Genomic DNA, 9,565 nt, shown 5'->3' on the forward strand with positions numbered 1-9,565 from the left:
TGATGTACAAAAACAGAAATCATACAAAGAGTAACGTGTAACATTGTATGACTGTGTAATGTTCAAGTACTATGGCCATTATCAGTAGTGACATATATCTACACCCCTAGGGCTGAGCTTTATCAGTGCTAAGAGTCAAGGTTACCTACACTACAAGTGCAAAAGTACAGGGCTTATTGACAAACCTGTCTAAACTGAACAGAACTTTTTTTTTTTGCATTGAGTTGTTGATGACATACAAAAAAAAAAGATAGTAGATGGAAGCAAACCTTTGTTTGATGGCAAAAAATTATAAAGAAATAAAATCACGGACGGAGAGACAGCCAGAGGCAGACAGATGATTATGAACTATTCATAAAGTTGGTGGAATCTACAAGTTTATCTTACAGGTGGGTGTCACTGACTTCAGTCCTCCAACTGCACAAAAAAATATACATAACGACAATGAATATCATTATTAATTTGTAGCAACCGGACAATGATCAAAGTCATATTTTGAAAAAGCTTTCACTCCTTAAGAAGAATAACTTTCTTCTTATACATGTGTGAGAAAATCAGTTTGCCGGTTTGATTACTAATCTGTTATTGATCAGTTCTTTTGTATGGCACTTGTATTTTTCAGGTTTGCAAAGCCTGCCCACTATCCTTCTTGGCTTGAACAATTCCTATATGTTTATTTGTTTTTATCAAAATGGGCTTTTTCAGCAATGCCCTACAAAAAATTTAAAGTATGGAAGTAAGGTAATACCATGATCCCCAAGCATACTATATAAAAAAATGTGTTTTTGTCTCAGTGCTAAAAATCTGGTAGTGTCAGTTATGTAAACATATATAAGCAAGTAGCTCTCACTAAATCATTCCTTATCAGAAGCTTGTGGTCCTCGCAGTACTGAATGCTAAACTGTCAGTCTTTGTGTTGTTTTCTTTAGTAGCTCTGATTTTCTCTCATAATCCAGATAAATGTAGGTTAGGTAGCATGCAGGCTTATGCTACAAAGATGCGCTCCAGCTTCCCTGTGATCTTGAACATTTACATATTTACATTATGAAACATCCTTTACATTTATTAACACCCTGCAATGCTGCTCACTATTCATGATGAGGAATGACTGTTGGGTTTAGGATTATATGTGATACCATTTTGTAGAGCGCTACAGACTTTTTTAGACACATATTTCACTAGCTGAGATTTTGAGTGAAGCCATTTTTGACTCACAGGGATTGATCAATAACCCTATCATATCCTGGCAGCGCCGTTAAAGCAATAAAACCAAAATTGCCCAGTACCAGAGTAGTGTTTTTGATCTTGTTTGGGAACCACAACTTGCAATCCTGTAACAGTTTTAAACTCATTGTTCATGCCACACACACACACACACACACACACACACACACACACACACACACACACACACACACACACACACACACACACACACACACACACACACACACACACACACACACGTTACTTAGTTAGTTTGAAAACTCCAGAGATGTTTTTGCAAGACAGTCTCCTCAGTGTCTACAGTTCAGTATCATAGCAACAAAAAGCAGGTATGCATCTACCTGCACTGTAATAACTCTTGATTTTGTTAAACCTTTTACACAGGGAACTGGAATGTCAAATGATATATGTGTGCACAAACAAACATCTCTTAAAAGATATACATAGTATTTACATGTAAAGAACTGTTTCTCCTTTTATTAAGTGTTATCATTTATATCATTCTCCAATTGTTCAATTATAAAGCCTGCTTGAGGGCATTTTAGTTCCATTAAAAATGGTTTGCTCCCTAACGGACCTTGCTCTGCTGCTCTGAGATGGGCCACTCATATTACGAATTGTGCCACACATCACCATGTGCCAAAGAGGAAGTGAGGGATTGGTCTGCAACCGTGAGTCTGAGAAAAAAAGATGTTCAACATGAGCAAACCTGAAAACCTAATAACACCATTTTATTCCTTTTGGCACATCTATATTTGTGTAACCCAGTAATCTCGGCACTGATGTGTGAAAGCACTAGCTGACTGGCTCAGTTTAACAGGCTTCGCAGTAGGCATATTGGGTGTGGGTCAGATGCCTGCAGGCTGCTAATGATTAATGAATTCTATCACTGTGATTTTGGGAATATGGTCACACAGACAGAGGCAGTCTGTCAACTCCAGCCTGGTCGACTTGCTGCAAAATTAACTTAAAATGTTCTTTGAGTGTCCCGTTTGGGAAGAACTTACATGACAAAAGAAAAAAGATCTGCACTGTTGTTGAACTGATCAACAGCCCTCATTGCTAATTGTTTAGATAAAAATACACATAAGTAGATAAATGTCAGGTTCCCAATATTAAATAATGAAAGCTTAAATCCACAATCATTACTGGCCTATATGTTGTCCAATGATAATTCAACAAATATGTTCCTCCCTAAACAAAAAGAAACCTCCACAGTACCCGGGCACTTTACAGTCATTGATTTGAACTCCTCTGTATACCAAAGTATTCCTCAGCAGCTATTGACTTGACTTAAGTCACACTAGTGAAGCCCATCAACCTTGGATACACTTTGGAAAAACATATTTGCACGTACAGGGCTGTGGATCTTGGACTGGAAGCTCATTATAAAAGAATTACTTGCTGAGCAGCAAGAATGTTAGAAGTAATTAGTGCCAGACAAAGTTATATATGTGATCAGGTTGAATTCAAAAGTTTAAGACCACTTGAAAAATGGCAGAAAATACAAAAATTTTGAGCAGGTGTAAAACAGCCTATTTCAGTTTAAGCGTTGTTTTAAGTAAACTGCATGCTCAAAATAATGTTTTGTCTCACTCCCATATATAGATAGATATATATGATTCATGTTATGCACAAGATATCTCATGGTTTAATTGCTTAACAGAAAGGCAGGTTTTGTCATAGTGACATAATTTCCACAGTGTGAAGAAGAAATAAATTGAATTGTAAACACATTTGTTACATAGAGACCAAAACAGGATTATTTCAGTCTCATTGAGCAACCACTGATTTAACTAAAAATGTGTTTGGAAATCGAAAAAACTTTAAAATATCAGTGCCCTACAGAAATGTCAAACACAGTTATAAGGCCACCTTCTACCGCAGTTGAATTTTAATTAGATTTTGATCTGTACACACACACACACAAAGATTAACATGGCAACAATCCAATAATTTTTAACATTTTTTTCTGTTATGAATCCTGATACACATTGATTCCTGTTATTACTATAATACTATAATTTTACAGTGTTTATCTTCAAATAAGCATTAAAACACAACTGAATAGAGAACATGTCCCCTGTCACCCTGAACTGCTAGTTTCTTATCTGAGCATTGAAAAACATGTCACTGTTCACTTCTAGCTTTTTTGACATTGCATTGACTATATACCATGTTATTTTCTATAGCACATACCCCATGAATGATTAGATGAAACAACAATGACCAATATGTCTCATATTTCAACATTACTTATTAAAAATATCCTGCTCATATTAAATGCCGAGTTCAAAAGAAAACACTTAAACCATTCTTTAGTGATGAATGAAATATGGGCATCTTACCAACCTGACACTAAATGGCAAAAATGAATGCCACATTATGACTCTATGCATCAAGAGGACAGTCAGTTAATGAGTAGAAAGCATATTTAATAAAGTGAACGGAAGATAAACAAAGGCACATCAGTGGGCTCTGTAGTGCCATAAGTAGCATGCACTCATATATCAGTTTATTTATGTATTTATTTATCTTGTGTGGGAAAGTGCTTCAGCCGTGTTTATGTCAGTAAATACAGAAAACAAAACATACTGCTTAAAAAATGTTGCTCCTATGCCAAAATATTATGCTTTAAAACCAGAAAGAGGTGTGAAACGAAAGTAACCGGAGTCGGCCATTCCTATGTCATAACAGATTAGTCCACATGCAGCCCAACCTCCTCAAACTCCCACACACACTCTGCTTCTCTCAGATCAAATTTTTATTCCTTGGTGTCTTATATGCCACAGATTTTTGCTTGGGGACTTCTTGGCTTTTAAGCAAACGCAAAGCTGTGGAAAAACCTCAACCTTAAAAAATGTGCATTTTAAAATATTCAGTCTTCCTGAAAAAAAATATATAATAATTTGACCTGGTTAATGCTGCTTTGGCATGGGTTTTGTTTCTTTCACCAATAAAGAAGAGCGTTATATATTCACCTCTGTATTAAAACGAAATGCCTTTGGCTGAGATGGGATTCCATCCAAAGCTGTCACACTGCATTCACAGGCTGATGGCAAAGTCTCAAATTATATTATCTATATGGTAATGTAGATGCCATTTTAAGCACACTGGGTGCTTAGATGAAGTAAGAGCATATTTGAGTGGAGAATATAATAAAGTGCATTGACCACAAAAAGCAACCGCACTCTAAGTACATCTTAAACATTCAAGGCTCACAACAGCCTACCTTTGTTATTTTGTGTAAGGTAAAATGAACAATACATTCTAAATACACTCTTAGTAGACAGTTAAAGGACTGTGAACTAGCATAATTAAATACACATACAGTACTGTGTAACAGCCTTGAGGCACCCCTCATTTCCTTATATTTTGCTTGCAAGGAGCCAGACTTTCTTCTTTATCTTTAAAACTGATGTTGGGCAACATTCCTCTGGGCCTTTTCTTTCTTTGGACATTCTTTTGGCTGCTTTTTCCAGTTTTTCTTAGGACACTTGAAAAATTCTAACAGTTAACACAGTTTGACATGCAAAAATAGTATTTTTTGCACCAACAAGGTAATTTCCAAAGAGTATTAGCTGGAAATTGAATATATCATATCTCAGCATGGTGTGTGGTGGGTCATTAAAACATTTTAGCATACTAGTGAAGTATAGGATGAAATAAGTGTCAGGGCCAACAACAATCTACAGCAGACAAACCTTAGCTGAAGGTCATTTGCTTAAGAAATAGGAAAAGATCCAGAAATGACACAAGACCTGAATGATGCGTGTGGCTCTTCAGTTGATCCGTCTGGTGTTTGGGGATGCCTCATCAGAAATGATCCCAGTGGAAGGGTGGCTGCCAAAAGACCATTCTTAATGATTGAAAACAAGGAGAAAAGACTGGGGTATGCCAAATTATACAAAAAAACTCGACTGAAAATCAGTGCCAGCAGATTTTAGAAAATAAGAATCACATTTTTTTTTGCTTCAAATCATCATCAAGATAAAACAGCATAACAGTGTGTGACTACAGCCATCTGTAAAACATGGTGGAGGCTATGTCACAGTTTGGTTTGGGGTGTCATTTCAGACAGTGGTGTTAGGATCTTGTCAGAACTGATGGAGTTATCAATTCAGAAAGTACCATCAGTACATATCATCATTTTGATTTTGTCTGGAAAGCATTTGATTACCCGAGAAGAAAAACATACAGTTGAACACTTAGAGTCATGTATTGGCCTCCTCAGAGCCCGGACCTCAACATTACTGAGGGAGTGTGAGATCATTTTGACAGAAAATAAAACAAAAGGCAGTCAATATTCAAAGGATTGTTACGATTGTAAAAACGGTTTTTTCCTTGTGTAATTCCACGTGTCTTTGCACATTTCAACAAACTGACACATCTATGTTCAAATTTCCTGATAAAATACAAAGACATGAGGGTTAGCTCAAGACTTTTTCACAGTACAGAATTTGGCACATTTTTGGTAGGCTGCGCAGAAACCATACTATTACTTTATTTATAAACATCTCAGAAGTTGCAAAAGTTTCCAGACAAATAGTTGAATTCCTGATGTTGTTTATCAGGATGCATGCTCTGTGGTTCCAAAGCAGCTTGGGATTCCAGCTGTGCAGCCAACCCCTGTATACAATATTAACCAATGAGATATCTTTGTGCTATTAAGTCAGCCTGTGTGAGGGATGTAAATTCTCCTCAGATAACCTTTGCTTCAGATTTGTTGTAAAGAGACATCATTTTATCGTGTGCAGAGTAAATTGTCTCTGCTCAGTTTTAATTGATCAGTAATTTATTTGTCCAATTATGTTGGCTAGACCTGTGGTCGCTAAACATTTATCAAGCAAAAGGTACAATATGGTCAATAATGCAGTCAGCTCATTGTGCTCGCAATATTTTAACAATATCTTGCCATCAATATGTGGCTACACATTATTTTGGAAATAATCTCTATATCAAATTATTTGAAATAGATATTTTGTTACTAGCCAATGCTCTTCTCGTCAACACATACACACTTTTTCATGGTTTTGTGGGTTTTGTGTATTTGAGTGTAGGGTTGTTGTTAAATATATTAGGGTTTCTGATTGGATTTTTTCGCCTTGTGCTTGAAGTTTTGGATTCTGATTCAATTACTTTTTTCCTAATGGCTTTCCAAGTAATAAGTTGTTACTTTTTGAGACTGCATTTTGGTTTATGTTTCCATTGTTGTTCTAGTTTTGCATTTATTATGATTGGACCACTGTGAGCAACATCAGATGTGAGCACTGCATCGCATCTATCCAAGTTACATGGTTTATCAAAAGAATCAAATTACAGCATTTAAATTTCTGTTAGAATACTTTTAGTTAAGTAAAAAGTAAAAATGACAAATCTGTGTAGGTCATTATTGGAAGTCTAAATATTTAATTTTAACTATGGCAAAACATGAATTACCAACCAAACCAAGCCAACTATAAACTCCAGTTTTGAAACTTGTATTATGAGTATGAGCCAGTGTGCGAAGCTCTGGCTTTGCACTACTGTGGTCTGGGAGAGAGTCCTGTAACACTTTTCTGCAAAATACAGTATATAATGACATGATTATTTGCATCTCTACTACTCAAACTAGTGACAGTATTTAATGATCAATGAAAATTGTAAATAAATGACACTCGATGAGCATAAATCGGATTAAGAACTTACATTTCACCTTATTTTTCACTCCTAATCGGCCACACTATTTTGCTAGCTAAAACACCGGTTGCGGCGAATAAGGATGCTGTCATAGCCTGTCAATGACGTCGATTAGCTGCATTAATACATATGCGAATCGCATCATTGGCTGGAGCAGCCAGTCGCCGGTCACTCACTGACTCACATTGCAAAATAGCACATAATGAATTGTTATGTGTTTATTTTATTTTCAATTCAGGTTGGATTTTTTTTTTTTTACGCAGCGCAGACTTTCTGTGTGTGGAGAACATGTCAGTTGTGTGCAATTGTGCACGCGTGCAGCTTACAGGGAACAGTGGTAATAGTTTTTAGCTATGGTCACTCCCCAGCTGTCTAGTTCCCTATCAGCCCTCAGCGTGTGCGTAGTTTTCTCTTTCCTTTATCCTTTGTCCAGCTTTTACTAAGTTCCAGTGAACGTTTTGCTTTGTTCTGTGTATCCATGTGTTCTTCCACCTGTCTCGTTCCCACGTGACTTGCTGTGATTTTCGGACGAGTTATCCAGAACATTTGGCAGGTAATGACTATGTCATGGCTCATTGTAACTGTATACAGAAATTAGACACAAGGCTGAATGGACATTAGTATTACTATTAAATGATACAGGAATGACAAATTAAAGATCCCTTATAACCATGACTTGATTTTAGGTTTATTTTAAATGCAGTTTGTTTTTAGGAGGCTCATAACCACCCGTCAGGTTTAACTCCCTTCTTACCTGTCAAATTTAAAATGTTTTGTCAGTGACTGTGTACATTTTTCCTTTTTTATTCAGTGTGAAGTGGCTTTACTTTTCTCCCCTTAGGTTATTTTGTTGAATATGTTATTAATCTTAATCTCCTCTCCTACAAGCAATGGGGACATTTTTTTTTCTTTTACATAACTGCAGCCTTCATCGATGAGCACAACACTTCTCCAGAAACAGGGTTTCATAACGCTAAACTTTTACATCGGGTTGGTTGAGAATGATTAGATTTTAATCTAGAGTTTACTTCAGATATGGATGACTTATTAAGATTATAAAATAAATACACATAAGTTTCACATTACTGATGATAAACTGACATTCAGTCATGCAGTTTTTAGAGTCCAGAGCCCTGTTATAGAAAGTGAGTTCATCAAACTTGATGCTGATTTTAAACTCTGAATGGAATAACAGAGACACACTGGGTTTTTTGATTTAGAAAGGCTGATCAGAGTTGGTTCAGTCAGCTCTGAGTACATTCACCCAGAGTTATGTGTGAACGAATGGAGCTCCAATATCTTGATTGACCATTGCAAGAGGTAAATGAAAAGCAGAGATGGCATTTTAATCCAGTGGACCAAGGAACATGTGTGTGACAGTATGTATGCCGTGATGTTCAGATGCCAAAAGAAAAAAAGAATAAGAATAATTTAGGTGATTTAGATCCAAACTTTACATTTTCAGAGTTAGTCTGAGTCAGAGTTAGCTGAAGAAAACCTGAGAGACACCAGGTTAGGGTCACATTCTGTTAAGATAACTGACTCTGAGTTTCCCCTCATCCGAGGGATAACAAACTCTGAGATTTCACTAGACCTGTTTTCCAGAGTACGGCACATTCTTATACCACGACCACACAAAGTACCAATTCAATACCAGTATTAAATTAATTAGCTGTATTCATCACCGTGAGGAGGAAATGACTGTTGTTTAGTGTGTGAGGTCACATCAGGCTTGACTTAAACACTGGCTTCAAATAGTAAACTAATAACTTTTTATTAAAAAAGATTTTCTTGTTGTTTTGCTGTCATTGAGAGTTGCTAGGCTCCCTCTTCTCTTCCTCTGCTCTCTGTTTCACCCTGTTTTTTTTTTTTCCCTATTTATATCCCTCCCCACACACCAGGAGCACAGCAGATGATCGACAGCTGAAGTGTAGATTATGTTAATTGAGATGATGGAGGAGCAACTTATTATGTTGCTGCAGGTGCAATGAAAGCTTCCCAGCATGTGATAAACCTAAAATTCAAAAGTGAGAGAGTAACAGAGAAGCAGCAATGAGCGAGAGAGATAGCAGACCGTTTTCCCATCATTCTCAGCTAGCTTGGTCCTCTATTTGCACTTGTGTTGCGATAATTTAACAAACAATTGCAAGCAAGCAAGCAGAACTTTTTGACATAACAAGCACGATATATACCTCCACTTTGTTGACCCTTTTCTGTTTGCTCTCTTCTTGCTATATTAGCTTTGCTTCTATCAAGTGTACGAGTGCCCCGCTGACAGTTTATAGAATAAGCATAGAATAACATTGACTATATCCACCTGCTGCAGCTATTTCAGTCAGTACTGGAAAAACTTTGTGTAGTGAACTGGATTGGTGCATCCCTAATACTGTTTTCTTTAAATCATTCATTCACAGTTTACTCAGCCATATCATCCATTTTTCTCTGCTTCTCCACAATTTGTGAGTCGATTTTAAGTTTCAGTGATTACTTGGTCCAGCAATGTCTGCCTGTTTACTACTTGTCTCTTTATAAGCCACAGTGGAGTTGTAATTCTATAAAGTCGGGCCTGCAAGTTTCTCTTGCTTGAAATTGAGGTATAAATAAAATTCTGTCCTTTAAACGCTCTTTCAAACCAGCTACTGGACAGCTTCCAGTAGCT

This window comes from Rhamphochromis sp. 'chilingali' (assembly GCF_963969265.1).
Source record: "Rhamphochromis sp. 'chilingali' genome assembly, chromosome: 6".
NCBI classification, from domain to species: domain Eukaryota; kingdom Metazoa; phylum Chordata; class Actinopteri; order Cichliformes; family Cichlidae; genus Rhamphochromis; species Rhamphochromis sp. 'chilingali'.